Below are 17822 nucleotides of genomic sequence, written 5' to 3' on the forward strand. Positions count from 1 at the left end.
TATGACCCTCATAGTAACTAATGGATATTCTGAGGTTCATTGCAGTCTATTACAGGGTTACCTGTATTACATTAAACCTTTCTTGTCAAGCCCAAAGAACCAAGAATGACAAATGGAGTTATTTATGAGTAGTACTTTATTGGTGATTTATTTATTTATTTATAAATTGATTTATTAAAATTATTTGCTGGCTATCTCATCATTGGGCTACTCTAGGCAGCTTAAGAACAAAGCCAGCTGGGTGATCCTGGGCCAGTCACTGTCTCTCAGCCCTAAGAAGAGGGCAATGGCAAACCACTTCTGAAAAACCTTGCCAAGGAAGTTGCAGGATTTGTTCAGATTCTCTCTGAGAATCAAACACAATTGAAGGGAATAAAAATGGAATTTGCTTTGCTGACAATTCTAATATAAGGAGGAAGATCTTGGTGACAGTTGAGCTTAGTAAATCTCAGTTTCAAGTTTATCATTTTGAATTATGATTTGGCATCTATCTTCTGTAGCTGAGGTTTGGAGAACTGCAGCATCATTGGCAAAATGCAAGGAACGAGTGGTATGAATTGCCAATAATTTCTTGAGTGGCTGAAGAAGTTCAGATCTGTTTAAGAAACAAAAGAACAAATTCTTCTCCTATATTAGAAAGAATTCCTTGGAAGTGCTAAGTGTCTTGTATAATCTGCTTCATGTAACTTTTAATTAGAAAAGGAACCTTACATTTAAAAAATATGCACTGAATTACAATATATGTCTATGTACAACTTGTGGTCGGTCTTTTTGAAGCGCTTACAGGTAATTTATTGATGGACATGAATAGGCTTAGATAAAAGTAATATATCAATAATATTTTACATAAAAGTGAGAAAAAAAACCTCTAATGCAATTCACTGTTGGAAAAAAGACGCACTAGTGCAGGGGTGTCCAAACTTGGGAACTTTAAGACTTGTGAAGTCCACAAGTCTTAAAGTTCCCAAGTTTGGACACCCCTGCACTAGTGAGTCATGATGACATTTTCCATTGCCACAGAATTGACAACTAACTGAGTAAATAGAATCCTAAGTAAGTAGAACACATCTCTATGCAGGATATAGGGACAGAGAAATGGAGGGTTAAAAACATTTTGATATTAAGAGCCGGCTGCCTAATAGCAAATGATTGTGCAGTCAATTCACTAAACTGCTTTTTTTTTAGCCTGTTAGGCTTTTTTGGTGAATTATACATTTTCAAGTATACATTGGAAATCTTTAATGTCTATAAACATGGGATCTGGACACACACTTTCCCTCCCTACAAAACTGGCAGAATATAAAATATGGAAAATCTTGGTATTTACTATTTTAAAACAACTGGCTTGTAAAAAGTTGCTTTCTGTTTCTTTGCATGTTTGCAAAATAAGCAACTAAAGGGCTCACTGATTAAATATGGCTACAAGTCATTCCTGCAAACCATTTTGTAATTTTGAAAAGCAGCCTGAGAAACCGAGATGAATTGCAATGAACATGTGATCTAAATGTAAAAATCCGTCACTGAGAAAACAATTTTTACACCGTATCATGTTAAATTGCAATTCCTCATTGGGGAAAAAAACAATTGGGAAACTGTAACAAGGAGAGATGCTGTAAACAAATTATCTCTTCCATTGTGGAAAGAGACCCTTACAGGAAAGTAAATATTACATTTGCTCAATGGCTATTATTTCATTTTTCCAACTGAAATATTGTGGAACTGAAACCGTTAAACGAACGAATGAAATCAAGCTAATCTTGTTGAGACTCCCTGCTTATTCAAAACATTAAACTTAATTGATCATTCAAGAAATACTACTTTTATATTTCTGTGTGGTTGATTTCTCTAGTGGATTTTTAATAGCCTTGTTAAGACATACAATTGTACTTAATGGACACAGATGAATGAAGACAATCACATCTCTGAAGTCCACATTTCGCCTATTCATATGCAGTGCTGTAGAAATATTAGAGTCCTACAACACTGATGAATGAAGTTGTTCAGAACTGAAAGGACCTTGTAAGCCTGTTGTCCTACTCCCACCCACACCTTCAATTGTTCAGCCCTTTTCTGCTGACTAAGTTTGTAGTCCTGTCAATGTAATAAAACAGCAGAAAAGCTAGCAATATGAGAATATTGCCCTGTACAGATTTTGTTGAAAGGTTTTTTTTTTTAATTAAATGCTAAATAATGATCATTCACTTCTAGAACAAAATATATTGGCCAGTGACAATGGAATCCTAAAAATAGGGTTTTTAAAATTATTGTTAAGTTTTGTTTTGTTTTGTAATTTAATCATTTATGAATGTTGTGGGTTCTGTCAGTGCTTTTATTTGGAAGAAAATAAAGAAAATTGAATTGAATTTTATTGAATTTGAATTTATTAGATTTGTTAGCCGCTCCCTCTCCACGAAGGGATTCGGGGCGGCGTACAATAAATAAAAACACATATTATACAATTAAAACATTTCACGGAGGAGGTATCAAAATCGCATAGTACAATACATAGGAATAGTCATAATAGAATTAAAAATTAAAAAACCCCAATATAAAATTACAAATTTAAAATATTGCCAGGAGGATAAAGATGGAACTATAATTGAGCCAGGCCGGCTAGTTGAAAAAGGTGGGTCTTGAGTTTTGAACGGAAGGAGCGGAGCTCGGTAGTAATCCTAATGTCGGGGGGGAGGTCATTCCAGAGGGCTGGGCCCATCACAGAGAAGGCCCTGCTCCTGGGCACTGCCCTCTGGCACTGCTTAGTGGACGGCACCCGGAGAAGTCCCTCTCTGTGAGAGCGAATTGGTCGTAGGGATGTATGGGGCAGGATGCGATCCCGCAAGTAGCTAGCTAATGTTTGTGGTATACCTTGTCCTACTATTCTAAAAACTTGATTCTGAATGGACATAATTTTAAATTAAACTAGACTGTTCAACTCCAGTTGGTAATAACATAGCTTATAACAATTGGATTTTAAAAATGGTAGGTCTTCTTTCCTGTCAGACACTTCTTTCCTGTCAGTGGTACTAAAGAGGGTATTTAGAAATTTTCATTTATTGAGAGATCATCGTTATTTATTACATGTTGGAGGTAGTTTTTTAATTCATGTTGATTATATGGGACCATCACCCCATGATATATTTTCAGCCTCATGCGTATCTTCTATTTGCCAGATACATAATAATCATCCAATTACTTTCATGCAATCACCTCAGATTTAGATTTATTTCATAAACACTAAGAAGATGATTCTGGCTTTTTACATTGGTAGTTTTTAAATATTTGAGCAACACATTAAATTAATACTTAGCTGGTTTCTGTCAACAACACATTAATGGCCAGTTGGTATTTAATTAGAGTAAATTAACTCACCCATTATTATGTCAAATGTGCAGTTAAGTGTAAGAAGGAATTGTTGAAAGAGTCATCCTTCTTGGCTACTCTTGTTGCAAAATAAAAAAAAAGCTTGTGTAACTGTTTAACTTGGCGTCCTGTGATTTTAAAATATATTAGCGTCAGAAAATGTAGGTATCTTAATTGGAAATGTAAGCAGTTAAAGTGAAGAAGGCTGGGATAATTTGCATAATATTCATTAAGAAGACACTACATTTTTCATACCATTTCATTTTCCCCACATCTTTGATAGCGGTAGCAGGAGGAGAGCTGGTATATAGTTATAATAACCCTGCTATTGCATAACTATATATTTGTGTTAATTGCATGATGAACCAGACAGAGGTAGCCCTTGACTTATGACCACAACTGAGCCCAACATTTCTGTTACTAAATGAGACAGTTGTTGACTGAGATTTGACACATCTTACAATCTTTTTTTGCCACAGTTGTTGAGTGAATCACTGCAGTTATTAAATTAGTAACACGGTTATTAAATGAATCTGGCTTCGCCATTGACTTTGTTTGTTGGAAGTCACAAAAGGTAATCATATGTTCCTGGGACCCTACAACTGTCATAAATGTGAACCAATTGCCAAGCATCCAAATTTTGATCATATAGGTGGTTGTAAGTGTAAAAAAGGTTATAAGTTACTTTTTTCAGTGTTATTGTAAGAATAACAGAATTGGAACGGACCTTGGAGAACTTCCTAGTCCAACTCCCTGCTCAAGCATGAAACCCTTTCAGTGAAATCATTGTCCAGCTTCCTCTTAAAAACCTCCAGTGTTGAACCACCCATGACTTTTGGAGGCAAGTTGTTCCACTGATTAATTGTTCTAATTTCAGGAAATTTATCCTTAGTTCTAGGTTGGTTGTCTTCTTGATTAGTTTCCATCCATTACTAACTTTGAATATAACTTCAAACAGTCACTAAACAAACTGTTGTAATTACCTATACAAGGATTACCTATACTGAGAAAAGCTAGTCACATATCTTGGATCTGAGGAAGTCAGATACTTTTTAAATGTCCAAAGCATGGATGTCCAAAGCATGTGCTATTGCGCTCACATGCCCACTCCCATAATTTAATTTCCCCCTTGCTATGCCCCCTGTGCATGCATGCGTGATCCCCTCTCTGCTGCCCCATGCATTCCAGCTAGCCGGCTTGGCCTAATTCCACCTTTCCCACCTCAGTTTTATTTCTAAATTTTTAGGATTGGTTTTAGGGTCTGTTTTTAATTCTTATAAATTTGTACAGGGGTTGTTTGATTTTTATCTATGTATATGATTGTTTGTATGTTTTTAAATTTATTCCTGTACACCGCCCCGAGTCCCTCCAGGGAGAGGGGGCGGTCTAGAAATTTAATAAATTATTATTATTATTATACGATTGTATCACAGCGGCCAGTTGATTCGCCGGATTTGGCATTGATTACTAGTCGGGCCCCACCCAGGGGCCTAGGACGTCGTAACGTATTTTCATAATATACGTGCAGATCCAAGCAGTGCAGCTTTTTGCATTTGACTGATGGTGATTTTGTCAAGTTTTAACTGTTTTAAATGTAATTCCAGTGCTTTTGGAATAGCACCCAGTGTGCCGATTACCACTGGAATTACCACTGCTGGTTTGTGCCATAATCGTTGGATTTCGATTTTTAAGTCCTGGTATTTCGTGATTTTTTCATATTCCTTCTCGGCGACGCTGCTATCACCTGGTATTGCGATGTCTATGATTGTAACCTTATTTTTCTCAACCAGTGTGATGTCTGGTGTATTATGCGCCAGTATTTTATCCGTTTGTATGCGAAAATCCCACAAGATCTTGACCATCTGACTCTCGATGACTTTTTCAGGCTTATGTTCCCACCAGTTTGTTGCTGTTTTAATATTATAATTTTTGCACAAATTCCAGTGGATCATTTGTGCCACTGAATTGTGCCGCATTTTATAGTCAGTCTGCGCGATTTTTTTACAGCAGCTGAGTAAGTGGTCAACAGTTTCATCAACTTCTTTGCAGAGTCTGCATTTGGCATCATCAGAGGATTTTTCGATTTTGGCCTTAATGGCATTTGTTCGGATAGCTTGTTCTTGCGCAGCCAGGATTAGTGACTCTGTTTCTTTCTTTAATGTACCTGTTGTTAACCATAACCAAGTTTTTTTACTGTCCACTTTATCTTTTATTTTTTCCAGAAATTGACCATGCAATGCTTTGTTCTGCCAACTCTCCATTCTTGATTTTATCACATCTTTTCTGTATTCTTGTTTCGTCTGTTGGGCCTTCAATAAATTTTTGTTTTTTACTTCGATTAATAGATGTTCTTGACTTTCTTTTAAATAATCAGCCAGTGCATGTTTTTCTTCTTCAACTATTTGCTTCACTTGTAATAATCCTCTGCCACCTGATTTTCGGGGCAGGTATAGTCTATCAGTGTCACCACGTGGATGTAAACTGTAGTGCATTGTCATTAGTTTCCTGGTTTTTTGGTCCAAAATGTCCAAATCAGTTTGTGTCCAGTTAACTATACCAGCTGTGTATCTTATAACTGGTATTGCCCAGGTATTTATGGCCTTGATTGTATTTCCACCATTTAATTTAGATTTCAAAATTTTCCTAACTCTGTTGGTGTACTCTCTCCTGACAATAGTTTTTACTTCTCCATGTTTGATGTTATCCAACTGCAAAATGCCTAAGTATTTGTAGGCTTCATTTTCATTGCATTTAATTAGTTGGCCATTGGGCATTTAAATTCCCTCACATGTAGTGATTTTGCCCCTTTTTATGGATACAGTGGCGCATTTTTCCATGCCAAACTGCATTGAAATATCGGTGCTGAATACTCGGACTGTGTTTGTCAGTGATTGGATTTCTATTTCTGACTTTCCATAGAGTTTCAAATCATCCATATATAATAAATGTGAAATTTTTTCAGCTTCTTTGGCTGTTTGGTAGCCTAATTTCATTTTTTTTAAGATTACTGATAGTGGGATCATTGCAATGATGAAGAGAAGAGGTGAAAGTGAATCACCCTGGAAAATTCCTCGCTTGATATTGACCATTCCGTAGTTCTCATTCCCTACTGCCAACTCAGTTCTCCATTGTTTCATCGCCTTTTCAGTGAAGGATGTAATATTTTTACTAATGCCAGTTGTTTCTAAGCATTTTATGATCCAACTATGTGGCAATGAGTCAAATGCTTTTTTATAATCAATCCAGACCATATTCAAGTTCGTTTTTCTTTTCTTACAATTTTCTAATATCATTTTATCAATTAGGAGCTGATCTTTTGTGCCCCTACTCCTTCTTTTGTTGCCTTTTTGCTCTACTGGCAAGATGTTGTTTGTTTCCAAATAATCCATAATGTTATCTGCAATAATGCCTGTGAGTAATTTAAAGGTTGTTGGCAAGCATGTTATTGGTCTGTAGTTTTCAGGTATTGTTCCTTTAGTTGCATCTTTCTGAATCAAGTATGTTTTTCCAGTTGTCAACCATTCATCAATTTGACCATTTTGTAAAATTTCATTCAGTTGCCTGGCCAACATTGCATGTAAACTGGTCAGATATTTGAGCCAGAAACCATGTAATTGGTCATTTCCAGGTGATGTCCAATTCTTTACTTTTTTTACCCGATTCTTGACCATCTCAGTTGTTATTTCTAATACTTGCATTTGTTTATTACCAATGCTTTCTTCAAAGTCATGTATCCACTTTGCTTCCTTATTGTAGTCCTTTGCATTTTCCCACAATTCTTTCCAGAATTCAACTGTGGCCTGCTTTTCAGGTTTTTGACTTTTGGTGCCACCATTCACATTAAGACTTTGATAAAAACGCCGTTGGTCTGATCGAAATTGCTGATTTTGTTTATACTGGATGATTCGTGCCTCATATCTTTCAATTTTCCTAGCTGTTGCTGTTATCTGCTGTTTTACAATCTCTACAGCTTCATTGATGTTTCTTGTATCCAATCTATACCTTCTGATTAGCTGATCTATAATTTTGTTGTTTTTAAGCCGTTGCTCACGCATGTTCTTCAAGTTGCTAGCATCTGCCCTTAATTTTTTGACTTTTTGTTCTAATCGGATTTTCCACTTTGGCTTTGATGCTTTTTCCATTGTGTGATTAGGTACTTTGATTTTAATGCCTAGTTCATTAGTGACTATTACAGCTGCACTGTACATTAACTGATTTGTTTCCAAGATGGATCCCGATTCAATTGTTGAAAGCACTGCATTAACCATTTTCATGACAGGACCCAAAATTTTCTTAGGGACAGTTTTTAATGATGGTAAACGTTGCCTTTCCTCCCTAGCCAGAAAATGCTCCATGATCTTGTTCTTCAGTTCATTTTGTTTTTGAGTTGGTTCATCAGTTGGTTCAATGGTAACTAGTTCTGGTGGTAGTGTTTTTATTTCCTCTCCGGCAGCTTCCTCTGAGAGTTCTCCTATGATTTCTTTAGTTGTGTCATGAGTATCACTTATTTCCTCTTGTGATGTTTTTTTTTTTTTGCAATTTGCCTGAATTTCCTCATGTTCAACTTCGCTAAACACTTTATTTCGTATAATAAATCACCTTTGATCTGCTAGTCGTTGTCCACTAACATTTGAATCTGGATATTGTTGTTTCCATAAATCATACATTCGCTTTAAATAGCCTCTTTTTTTTGGCTCTGAGTTGTAATAACAGGCCATTATGGCACGATTTTCATCTGCACTATATTTCTGTCATTTTGTTGGCTGGTCCACTTGTAGCCCACTTGTCGACGGATGCCCAGGGACGTCAACATCCGCCGCGGCCCTTGTTAACCCGCGCGACGACCGATGCGGTATAGAATTTTTATTCGTTTCTTTCACCATGTTGTATGGGTTGGCGAGTTTTTTTTATGGGGCCAGGTTGCCAACCTGACCCCAACCCTCCTCCTTTCTCATCCGGGCTTGGGACCGGCAATGGCGGAGTTGTTGTTATTATTATTATTATTATTATTATTATTATTATTATTATTATTATTATTATTATTATTTGTATGGCTTTCTTGAAGCCTGGGACAGGGAAAACGGACTCCCCCACCCCCCGGACCCTTCCAGAGGCTGAAAATGGCCCATTTTCTGACTTCCAGTGTGCCTGGTAGGTCTGCTTTTCACCCTCACCAGGCTCCAGAGGCTTTCTAGGAGCCTGGGGAAAGCAAAAAGTGGCCCAACCCGGCCCCGGCATTGGGCCGTTTTTCCCCCCTCTGGAGGCTTCAGGAGGCTTCCCCGAAGCCTCTGGAAACCGAAAAACAGCCCAATGCACAAACTAGAAGTCCATTCCTGAAACTTACGGAGGCTTCCCTGAAAAATGGCTGAAAATCAAGGCTAAAAATCAGGTGGCCAGTGCACGTATACGCACTGGAGCTAAGCGGGCAACGTCTCGCGTGCCCTCAGAATGGCTTCGTGTGCCACCTGTGGCACATGTGCCATAAGTTCGCTATCATGGGGTTAAAAGATCTGTATGGATGAAGAGCAAAACTAAACAATGGCTGTATAGGAATGGAATATACACTTTAGTAATTAAGGAGTATGAAGTGGCAGTTTGAGTGTCAAGAAAGCTAAAACTCAGAATAAGAGACTGGTGTGGATGTTTGGACAGATATCTCCAAAAGAAATAGGGAAGATAATAGATAATAAAGGACTGATACACTGGAAATGATCTCATTCTGATTGTCTATGGAGATTCTCAGTCATCCAGGTCACGGCTGTCCCAAAGGTGCTTTTTTTTGAAAAGACAACTGGACTTCGTTTTTCCTTGAAGACATTTCGATTCTTATCCAAGTACTGAACTGAAGAAGAATCTTGGATGAAAAGCAAAATGGCTTCAAGGAAAAACAAAGTCCAGTTGCCTCTTTAAAAAAGCACCTTTGCCTGATTTCTTTCAAATATTTTATTGCGTAGCCATTGCTACATGGAAACCCAATGAAAAATAGAAGCCCAACAGCAATGTAGAGCTTGTTAGGAAGCTAATGTAATTTATGTAATTTGGAAGAGGTCAGTTAATTGATACACATATCTATGATTTATATTTTATAATATAATGTTTGGGATATGGTTTTTATTTTGAGAAAAAAATATTGCGTCATAAATGGAAACACATGTGAAAGAGTTCAGGTTAATGGACTTTATAAAAGAGAAATGGGCAAATTTATATCATTTATATAAGTGAGAAATATTTACTTATGCAAAGAATGCAATAGAATTAATGATTATGTTTTCATGTGGCCCCATTACAGTGCCTGGCAAGTTATAGAAGATGCTAAGAGTCTTCAGTGCAATTATTTCAAAAAGATTTGACATTTTGCTGAAGTATGTCATGCTATCAGCCTAATCAGCAAGTAGATATAAAAACAGATGTGACAGTTTTGAATGTAGATAAAACACACTCTGTCCTGCTGCAAACAAAAATGCAAATATTATCAATATGCATATTATGATGAGCATAATACTAGTGGATACTAAAAGATACTGAATCAACATTTTTAATATTGCTTGAATCAGTTTGTGGGCATGGCAACATGGACAAGACTCTATTGATGTTGCCAAATTTACAAATTATATCTTTAAAACAAGTATAAGTGAAGAGAAAATTTAGTTAATTAGAAGAGTGATATAATGTCCTAATAGTATGCCTAATTTAGATAGAGGTGTATTTGTTCCCTTAAGTACTTGGGATACTAGAAGGACACATTTTTCTTCTATTAAAAAGCTGTAATCCAATAACCCCAGTATGATCAAGAGAAAAGTTAAATTGTGTCCATATATTTGTACATAAATTAAAAATATAAAACAAAATGACTATGGAACTGCTTTGATGTGTTTTCTGATAAGGAGGTAAAGGAGGTTGAGGTTAAAGGAGGATATGGTTAGGGATAATAGTCTTGGATTGATTCCAGCGGTGTTAGAACCAACGTCACTACTCTGGTGAAGTTAGAGCCAGAAAGCGTTCAGGACTCCTTGACTGCATCACTTAAAATCTTTCAGACTTTGAAGTTCAGCCACCAAGTACAAAGGAGAGGCTTGCATGAATGATACAACAGCAGAAGGCTGAGCTCTGCAGATTAGACATATAGCCTCAAAAGCAGGCCAGCTGAAGAAGAGATTGTAGTAAGTGATGTGAGGGAAATTTTGACTTCTAACCTCGCCATAGGCATAACAGCCACCTCGGTGACTTCAGACCAGGAACTGGGTAACTTTGGGCTAAGAAGGTAGCAATTGCAAACCACTTCTAAAAATCTTGCCTAAATAAGATAATTGAATGGGTTTGTCCATGCAGTTGCTAGGAATCAAGTCTAACTCAAAGGCAAAAACAAAACAAAACCTTACATGAAGGAATGTTAATGCTTATTAAAAGGAAAATCAACCTCACATCATTAAGAAAAATTTAAATTTACTTACATTTAAAAAGAGGATTTGATAGGACCACATTCATACATCCATATCGTGGTGCAATTACAGGTTTACCACACAGTTCTGTAAACTCTGCAATTTCTTACATTTCCCACCAGGAAACTTATTACCTTGGTTTGGATTGATGCACCACATATTAAGTCAGCAAATACAGTAGGCAAATATACTAGTCCACTACAGTGTTGTAGCTGTGCATTTGCTGGAAGCTCAGCTTTTTATTAGTATTTTTCCTTCTTTCTTTCTAACATTTTCTTGCAAGTGTGGGGTCCACATTCTCTCCCACCCCACAAACAATTGATCCATTGGTTAATACAGGAATTGACTGTTGCCTGATATTGTGACCAGAGTGAGTGACTGGCTGAAAACATCCAATTAGCTTTCATACTTAATGTGGGACTAAATTCTTTTATTTTCTAGTCTGATATCTTAACCTCACTTCCTGGGAGAAAATTCTGACAAAAGCTTTTCAAGACTCACTTCTACTGTGTTTACCTAACTGTACTATGCTTAGAACTCCAGATTCTACCTCACTGTATCTCCTGTCTTTTCTTTTGGATTTTTTTAACTTGATTATTTGGTTGTTGGTCTTAACTCAAGCTGATATATTGAGTGTGTTTTTGGTTGCTATTTCTCTTCCCAACGATTGTTCTGCCTACATTTTCAGATTGCTTAATGGTGGCATCCACCTTGCTATCTGGCTGGATGGTGGCCAGCAATGCCAGTGCAGAAAGGTCCCTGTAAAGGAAAATCTGCTGGAGTTCTGTTATTTGAGATGAAGTCAAAAAAATGGTGCTGAGGTCTTTCTGAGACAGTAGATTTCTCAAAAGTGATTTTCATCTTCGTAACAGGGAAAAAAAAAAGGAAGTTCTGTCCTTGTGTGGATTTGAAAGATCTCACGAAAACAATTACACTGAAATGATGTATTCTAATTACTTGTCATTGCAATGCAAGTGCTGCTTAGCTGGTGAAATATAATCAGCAACATGTTGCAAATTGTCTGTAAATGAGCAATCTTAGTTTACATCTAATACGTAGTGTGAGCATTATTGGGATGAAACTACTTCAGTTGCGCTTGTTGCAGAGTGACCAAATTTTGTCAAAACTCACCTATGCTATCTCTATATACTCTACATTTCTATTTTTTTTAAAAAAAAACTTATACAAAGCGTTTATCAAAAAGACTTAATTGACCAATATCATAATCGCTGATGAAGTTCACAGTCTGTGAAGTCCTTTGACAATAACCATCTGTCTTTGAATGTAACCAGAGTAAATGGTAAGAAGATGCATTAACACAGGCAGTGAAAGAAATAAAAATAGATAAACCATTTGTAACAGCTCTGCAACTAAGAGAATAAAGAAGAGTGTGATAAGCTTGAAGGAATGTGCATATTCATGTATTTTCTAAATAAATGCCAGAAAGTGAAACTCTGGGTTTAATTCTGAAAGGCTTACAATATTTATCAACTATGCCAGGTGAGTCTAAACTTTTGGCTTGCCTGGGCTGCACTGAGTGAATAAAATTGTATTGGACCACATATAAATGTGTATCAGGGACGTGCGGTCAGGGGAGGCAGGGGAGGCAGAGCCTCACCTCTATTCATGAAATAATAGTATATAATATTATATACATCCATCCGGCCGTGCCCGGGAGCTGCTGAGGCAGAAATGTTGTCGGCGCTCCCGGATGACGAAGCCACGAAAGCGACTGGGGAACAACGAGAACCTTCCTGCCTCTGCTGGATTTCGCGCGCTCCTCGCAATATGCAGTCGCGAGGAGCGCGCAAAGTCCAGCAGAGGCAGGAAGGTTCTTGTTGTTCCCCAGTCGCTTTCGAGGACTGCGGAGCGTAAGCCGGCGGAGCACGCTCAGGAAGGTGGGGAATGGGATCACGTGTGCTGGAGGCTGAGGCAGCCTCAGCCTCCAGCACACGTGGTCTCATTCCCCGCCTTCCTGATGACGTCACCAGCCTCACCAGCCATAAACCTCACCGCATGTCACTGGTGTGTGTGTGTGTGTGTGTGTGTGTGTGTGTGTGTGTGTGTGTATAATATAGTCAATGTATATAAAAAATAAACTTCCCATTTTAAATTATTTTTTAATTAAAATCTTGTGGACCACATCATTAGCTGCCAAGGCCAAATGAAGCCCTTGTTAGCTGCAGGTTGGACATGCCTGAACTAAGTGGTGTGTATATCTGAAAGTAGGAATCCATGGATTGATAAAGTTGCATTGAATCCAGAGATGAGTTACATCAAGCTGGATTCAGCAGCCTTGGAAATTCTAACTCATGTTTCTATGAGTTTGGGGCCAAATTGTGCGCCATTATGAATGAAAGCTATTCAGAATAAAATTTATTTTGCTAGGTATTATAAATGGAAGGATGAAAACAAGAAGACTGTAATGCTGTGCATTTTACAAGAGGTACAGTGAAAAGCTTTGGTAGCTAACTTTATCATTTTTGTCTTTTGGTAGTCTTTATTTTTCCCCACACTATTTCTTTCTCCTTTTCTATCCCTTGCACAGTGTTGCTTATCCCTCCTAAATGCATCAGGATGGCTATAGTTATATAGCCGATAATCCTCTGTTATGTATAAAAATTTAATATAATTTTGAGGGGAGGGGATTCTTCTTTTGATCTGCAAAATGCAGACTCTTAATTTGTATCATACAAAGACTGTTGATCATATGGATTCATTATATTTACATTCTGGTGGACTTTACTAGCCACTAGCTTTTTAAAAATGGTAGCAGAAATGCAAGAGAATGAAACAGGAGTCCAGTATTATTACTATGATAACATTTTTCCATTATGTACACTAGAAGAGCATGGAAGAAACTTGCAGCCTGAAATAGACAAATTTACTACAGCAAGTCTAAAGCTTAATTTTTATAAATGTATCTTTCTGTCCATTTCAGCACAGGGAATGCATGTGGCAGTTGCAAATCCTTCACTCGGTGATCTGTACATTTCTCTTTAGGACATGCTTCACGGCTTGCACATTTATTCCAAATTATGTCTCTGAAATGTTGCTTCTTTGGTATCTGTGATTTTTCAGTGTTTTCAACCTGGGTAAAAAACAAGATGGTAGTTCAGCTCCCACAATTTCCCAGCCAGCTATGGGAATTGCTTTGAAAATGCCATCTTCCACCTAGGGCTTCCTCACAAGCCTCTAATAACTAGGAAGTCACCTTGAGGGGAAAAAATGGGATAATAATCATGTTAATCACAATGATGATAACAACAGTCTATGTGCAAGATTGTCTGGATTAACTAGAATTAACAAACTATTTGTAGGGGATAACCACAGTGAGTTTGAGGGTGGGATCAAATGCATCATCACTTTGGAGTTGTTTCACTTTCACAAAGGATCTAAATCCAACACTCCCCTTCCCGAATTCTGTAGATTCTTACTGGTATCTAATGCCAATTTGCCTTGACCATTCATCATATTCTTGTATAGGTCACATGAAATAAACTTGAAGTACTTCAAACTAAACTCCTATTCCTAGTTGCGCCTGAACTAACATTGTGGGGAAACCTGATTATTGCATAAGTTTATTTTCCTTTGGGCTTATCACTTTTTTTTTCTCCACTGACTTTTCTTTTTGGGAGGAATCATCTCAAATTCAGAGTCTGTTTCAAGTCAATATCTGAAACAAACAGAAATATCAAAAAATGACTCACACATGTGTATGTGTGTGTGTGTGTGTATACATACATACATAAACATACATACATACATATATAAATACATACATATCCATGCACATATGTGTTACATAAGTAGCCTGTTTTGTTAGTAAAGTGGTGACATGGGTGCTAGAAAACCTGAGTTCTAGCCTCTCCTTTAGGCATGAAAGCCACCCGGGTGACCTTGGATCAGTCATTCCCTCTAAGCCATAGCACCGTGATGGCGAACCATTGCATGCTTGCTATAGATGCCATGTGGAACCATTTGTTAGGGCACAAGTTTGGGAATGGACTTCCAGTTTGCGTGTTGGGTCATTTTTCTCCCTCCGGAGGCTTCAGGGAAGCCTCCTGTAGTCTTCGGAGGGTGAAAAATGGCCCTATGGGCAACCCGGAAGTTCAGTTGCCTGTAGGGCTGTTTTTCGCCCTCTGGAGGCTTCAGGGAAGCTCCTGAAGCCTCTGAGGGGCCTCGGGGGGGACATGGGGAGGCCATTTTTGCCCTCCCCAGGCTCCTAGAAAGCCTCTGGAGCCTGGCGAAGGCGAAAAACAGGTCCATCACATGCCAAAAGCGGGGGGGGGGGGAGTCACGACTACATGCCTGGGGTGGTCACACGCATAGAATTATGGGTGTGGGCACAGCCCCGCACGACCCCCCCCAAACTCCTCCCGCTTTTGGCACGCGATGGCAAAAAGGTTAACCATCACTGCTATAGGGGAAGGCAGTGGCAAGCCTAATGGCAGGGACTAATCAACTGTGGTTTGAATACCTCCTCCCCAAATGTAAATAGTAAATGTGACAAATATAGCTTTGAAAAAAAAACTTCATAAAGTTTTCCCCCTCAATATTTTCTAGATAAGTTGGAAATGAGGTGGATTGATAGAAGTTTGAAGCTAAGAGTGATGAGGAAGAAAACATGATACACAGCATGTGCCATTATGTCATAATTACAAACTGCACTCTTCTGTACTTACAGTATGTCCTAAAAAGAGATGCTGTAGATTATGTGTTGTGATGATACAATTGCTCTTTTTGATGATTATACCGGTGGTGGGTTGCAGGCGGTACGCCCCGGGACAGTGCTCTGGAGGGCCCACCCGCCCGCCCGAGCTCCTTACCTGTATTTGAGCTCTTTGGCACTTCCACAGATGTGTATGGAGTGCCTATGCGACGCTCTGCCAAGCAGCTGGAGCGTCGCGGAGGTGTCGCAAGAGATCCGCCGAGCAACTGGAGCATTGCAAGAGGTAAGTATGCATGCATGCGCTGCACACATTCATGTGGTGGACGCCGGAACCCACCACTGGATCATACATATCTCTAGATTCTTATGTATCACTTCCATCATTCTACTCTGATTTGTCTGTCACTTCTGCCTAGGCTTTCAGTCTTGTGACTCTGAGTGGAGCTTTGAAGAGAGAAAAAAAACCAGAAGCATTTTTGGAATATCTAAATTAAAGAGATGTTTAGGCACATACAGCTAGGTAGAGATGCCCTCTCAGTGGATGGCCTCTGTTTAGAGGGAAGCTGGATCACAACTAGAAGACGACTGAATCCATGAGCTGAATATGCATTAGCAAATCATCTTGTGAATAATCTTATTAAAGAGCAGGGAGAGACCACATATCTCTAATGAGCTTCTGCCTCTGTGTAATGTGAGATGTGGCCTTGTATGCTTGTGTGTGCATATATATGTGCATTTTTGTGTCATAGCAGGAAAGAAAAGCCAGAATTAAATCGAATGTGTAGAGTGGGTTAAGATTGGATGGAATTCTGGCTTGCTTAACAGGCAAAGAAGAACTAATATGAGAATTTTCTATATTTGTGATCTCAGTAAATAGTCCTGGTTTTGTGAAACAGGAATAAAGAACATTATGTCTCTCCCCATTCCCTTCCCCCACTTTTCTCATATGTGCAAATGGGTGGGTAGGTGACTGGCTGCTTCATGTAAGTTAAGGAGTTCCTTCTTCACACCTTTGTCAATAATATATGTACTGCTAAGAGCTCTCCCCCCCTTCATAGTGCTCACTATTTCAAGAAATCTGCAACTGAAGGAGGAATGTAGGCCTCTTTTAAAAGCAAATGTTCATTTGAAAAAGTAACTCCTGCCAGCTGAAAATTTCCCCAGGCAAAGATTCTTGTTAGCACTGAAGCAGAATGTATATACTTGGAAATGTATTTTGGAAAATAATTATAACTTGGAAATTCAATTCATGCTGTTGCTCATGTTTTCTGATATTGTTTCAGAATGTCTCTACCTGAAAAACTGATTCGGATTGATAAGACATTAATTATTCACTAACTATCTGCACTGCCAATCATTATAGTTTGTTTAGATGATATGGTCTATTGTATATTGTTGTTCGAATCCACAGATTTCTGCCCCATCTGTCTTTTTGAAGAACAACTATAAGAAGAAAGAACAAGGATGTTGGAATTCCCTATCAAATTAGCTTACATAATTCACAAATTCATACAAGTTACATGATTACATATGTCCTAATGGCAAGTACTAAGTTATCATTTAAATTCTAACAATGATTTTATAAATGTATGTTTAAAGCCTTTATTAATAACTATTCTCAGTTTTAACATTTATTAACAGTAAATTGCTTTTCCAGGCAAAAACCTATTTACACTATTGTATTTTTATTATTCAACTAATAATATAAATACGATACCATAAATAACATGATCATACAAGACGTAACAATAGAGGTAGATTTCCAAGATAGTAAATAGGAATGGCTGTCAATTATAGATTGCTGATTGTAGATTAAATGGACCTACAGTATGTAAAATTTTGCATTAAACTGTAATACTAACATAGAATGTTGTTTGTTTTATATCCAGATCAGGCACTTACTTGAGGCCACATAATTGTAATCCAGTCCAATCCAGGCCTTCTGCAGTACTCTGCCGGCCAAAAACAGGGCTCGTGGAGGACCCGAGAGCCCCCCCCCATGTGGCAGTTTTTGGCCTCCCCAGCCTCCTGCTGCACTCTGGCTGGCAGAGGCACCACAGGCTGGTCCTTTGATATTTCCAGGCCAGACCCGGGGGCCAGATTTAAGCACCCTGTGGCCCAGATCTAGCCCGCGGGTTTGAATTTGACATTCCTGATATAGGCTGAAGAGGGAATGTATGAACTTGGAATTAATGTAAGAGTATGGGATGTCTGATTGCAGATATTATACATATTTTTCAAATTCCTTTCCCCCAGGTACTGCCTTTACTCCAAATAGAAATAGATATGGCAGAGAAAATGGTTCTAACCAGTGTAGTTGCTTTTTTTTTCCTGTTATGAAAGAAAGTCTT

Source organism: Natrix helvetica (assembly GCF_964273705.1).
Source record: "Natrix helvetica genome assembly, chromosome: 7".
Classification (NCBI taxonomy): Eukaryota; Metazoa; Chordata; class Lepidosauria; order Squamata; family Natricidae; genus Natrix; species Natrix helvetica.